The following is a 4375-nucleotide window of genomic DNA, read 5'->3' on the forward strand; positions in this document are numbered from 1 at the left end:
TTTTCATCTCCACTGTGTGTAGCAGCATACTGCAGGGGGGTGCATTGAGGGTTGCAAAATTAACTATTCATTAATATTATACGATTTTTCATTGTTTTTCTCAGAATTGTGCAAAAGTGACTCGGGTCCCTTTCTGCAATAAGCCATTCATTTATGTAGTTATCAGAGTATTAAGTTTATTTCTGTGTAAAGGAGTCCATTTTTGCTTCTCCAATATTAACAGCAGAATTAATCAATTTTCTGTGATTTGCATAACTTGCAGGATAATTCAGACCTCAGAAGGTGTCGCGTCGATAAATAAACCATAAATTTCGTGTTTAAGAGTTTATTTCGCATTTTGCAGTTCATTTCGTGACAAAACATGGTAGCAAAATGCATCACACACCTTTCAAAAACATGAAAAATTAACACTACAATGTGTTTTTGGACATTTCGTTTTTTTGTCAAAAACGAAATATGCATGCCCCTAGTAATGACACACTTGGAACGTGAAGTGTGTCAGAAAATGACACAGAATTTGGCAGTGCTACAAAAATTATTGTCTCCATACCAATGTTTCAGTCTCTTAAAACCATCAGGTATGTCTCCGTATCAAGCATTCAACCACAACCATTGTGGTGTTGAGAATAAAGGGGGTTACGCCTACTTGGTCACCACTCTATACATGAATAAAACATTTTGATATTTTTTCTGATGCTTCATAATCTGTGTTCTCTGTGAAAATGCACGAAATAAATGCTTATGTATTTTATATTATTGACAATAATAAGATGAAAATAGATACAATGTGTAAAAGTATTGGGAAAGCTGTTTTAACTTTGCTTAAAAAGTTACTGCCTTAATGTTCTAGTGTATTTGCATATTGAATTATGCTTGTGTGACTCTGCTTGTTCGTGAATGCAAATAATTATTTGCTATAATGATCGAAATTGAAAATGTGGCTTGTCTGCATTCATGTGGTGTATATCAGCGAATAAAAGTCACTTTTCTTAGTGATACCATTCTCTCCTAGTTAAATATATAAATTTGCTATTACCACAACATTGTCTGTGTGTTTTGCTTTGTTGCAATGCTTTCGAAGCATTCTTGCTCACTGTAATATATTTGTTTCTGCTGTTAAACCTCTGTTTAAACTTGCATGTTTAATAGAAGTTGTATCTAGTACTGAGTTGGCGCTACTGTTTCCGATTATTCTCTTACTTATTAATGCCAAGAGTGTGTGTAATTTACATTTTTGGGATATCTCTCATTCCAACTGTCTCTCCCACCTGACAATTACTGTTTAATACAATGGAAATATTGTGTTAAGGAAGAGCAGTATCACAGAAAATATAAATAAAACCCACAGTATTTGTGTGATACAGTGTGTCCCAAAATAATGTTTACACTTTTTGAACTTTAATAACAGAGACTATTAAAGATGACTTGATTGGACTTTTTGCATTTTTTATGTTGAGCATGTGTGAGAGCATATAGGCCTTCTTTTGTTTTTAGTCATGTCACAGCCTGCCAAGCGGTAGTCATTAGTGTACACAAAATGGCAGAGGTGAGAAATTTTTCTTTCAAGAAACATAAGAAGAGATTTTGAACATCTATAACTTTTATGGTATGTGAACCGGAAGTCAGTCAACCTAACAGTGAAGCATCGAGTTCCTAAGTGGATGGTGGCAGAGGCCACCGAAATTAATAGAACATTTACAAGTAAGTTTCGCGGATATATCTTGAGTAACTCGCTTACGTTTTATATTCTCAACCGCTTTGTTTATTCCCCTCAAAAAAAGTTTGTTCTTGCTGTTATTAGTGTGCCTGCTATTGACTTTCAAAGAATGTAAATACTATTTTGGGACACAGTGTAGATTTATACATCTTATTTTTGCTTGTGATCGAAAAGCTGAAGATAGAGTTCAGATATTTTATAATTCATTGTTATTTCTTGTTTCCTGCGGATTATTAGGTTCCAGTTTCTTTTAAAGAAGAAAGTAAAGTTATGTTAATATTTTCCATAGTAAGTTCTGATTTTTTTTTCAATCCTTATAGGTTATATTGTCACTTATCTAGTGAAGAAGCATGTTCTTCTTGAATGTTTTACTTGTATTTGAATTGTGAGACAGTCATTAGAGATAGAAACAAGAAAATTCATCAACATAAATGAAAGTATAAGAAATTTGACATATAGAACATCTAGACACTTTTTTATCAAATGTAAAGAATTCTGTATATACCGGTAGTATGGTTTTCCACTTTAGCCTTCTCGTCAAATAAGTGGCATCATAGTCTGCAATAGCATTAGCTTAAACTAATATCCGCCAGTACTGATACAGCTTATTTTAGTTAAAATGCCGATGCAATGTCCTTTTAAAACATAATATTATACTATTAATCATTATATTTCATTACTTGCTTCTTTGTATACCTGAAGTAATATAAACTCTTGGTTTGTGTAAATGAGAATATTTTCTCTTGAAGGCATCTATAATTTATCTTAGATTATAGTTTGAGTATGAACTAAGAGGTGAAAGAAATCATTAATTCTTATTGAAATCATATTGTAACTCTCCATACTTATATTCATTTGCTTGGTGGTTCTGTTTTAAGAAAGCTGTCAAATGCATTTATCAAGTGTTTTGTGTAAATGGTTTTGCGTACTTGTACATATTGAACATAATTTGTATCTAAATGCCTGTAAAATATATTGTCAATACCACCGTAATGTTTTTTGTAACTAACTGTGTTATCTTTATATTGTATTTTGAAGCAATGGGACCTAAAAGTTTACACACATTCTTGCAAATCTAATGTTTGCTAAAAGTTGTGCATTTTTGGAATCCAATTGAGTTTTAAGAGAAAACTTTGTGGGAGGAAGGATTGTGTTTTGTATATATATATTTAAAAAATAGTGTTATGGATATATTGATTCGTTTTATGTAACAGTGCGTCCATTTAATGTGCCAAACATTTGTATGTATTTTTTGTATTGTACCAAACACACTTGCTTGTGGTTTATTGGATTTTCACGTGATCAGTTCCTTAGTGTCAAGTGTATGGCACCATTGCTCCCTGTATAATTAAACGATACATATTTGATGAGACAATCACCACTAGTTGAAAATTGCCCAAGTTCAAATAGATTTTTAACAAATTCAAATGCGAAAGAAATGTATATATTGATACATTCTTCTTTTTAAAAATTGTGATGAAAGATTCTTCACCTTAACTCACAAGTGCGACATTCAGAAATATCTATACAACATATTTTTTGAAGAAAGTGTTGATTTTGTATCATTTACACCAATATCTTAATTTGTATTGATGTAATATCACTAAGAAATAAATGCAGGAGTTTTATAAGGTGAATATATTTTAAGAATCGATGACAATAAGGCACCAGATGAGGATGTGTAAAGGCTTAATTCTTTCCTATTGGTAATTACTATATCTTTAGCAAAGAGTAGTGTTTAACTGCCTACTTGTAGAGCATCTAGTCAATATGTTTTTCTGCTATTATTCTTAGTTGTTGAACATTTTTCATATTTTGAATAACTTAGAAAATGTTCAGTAAACTTATGTTGAAGTTCACTGAGGACTTCTATAAATATTTAATGTTATGTAATTAAATTGATTGAAGTGGTGAAATTTTACTGGTGTCACTATTATAATTGCTCAACATTTTATGATGGCAATATTCTATAATATGGTTAGTTTATTGAGCCCTCACAAGACTCAATAATGCTGCATGTAAATTTTCATCAATTTTTTGGTGTGCTAAATACATAATTTTGCTGAAAGAAAATAATTCTATGCAGTAGCGTATGCAGGATTTCATCAAGGGGGGGAGGGGTTATATCTAAAACTTTCTCCAAATTCACATTACCATTGTTTTATTATACTTTAATTGAATAATAATTCTCATAATTAATTAATAATACTTATAATTAATTAGTTGAATTACTACTAATAATACTACTAATACCACTACTACTATTAAGTAGTAGAGATCTACATACATATAGTATTTATGAATGCAATAAAATGAAATTAATTTCTAGTAATTCGATTTTTAACAAATTCTAGAGCATTTTTTCTTTCTTACGAAATAATTGTCTATTCAACGAGATGAGACATTTTAAGTGTGAAGAAAATCCATAAAAACAAGAAAATAAATTGAAATAATCAAAGTACGGAACTCATCCAAGAAGCTGCGGGAGTCTGGTCAGTAGGGCATCTAACAACCATGCGGGAGATCCGGATTCGATTCCCGGAATTGGTTGGAGTTTTTCCGGCTTTGTAGCCGCATAAATATCCCCGATAATTCACATCTAGATTGTCTCACTGCTGTTACCAACAAAACATTTTACAATAGTTAAGCTTATTGTCA

This window comes from Lepisma saccharinum, chromosome 21 (genome assembly GCF_977018435.1).
Source record: "Lepisma saccharinum chromosome 21, izLepSacc3.1, whole genome shotgun sequence".
NCBI classification, from domain to species: Eukaryota; Metazoa; Arthropoda; class Insecta; order Zygentoma; family Lepismatidae; genus Lepisma; species Lepisma saccharinum.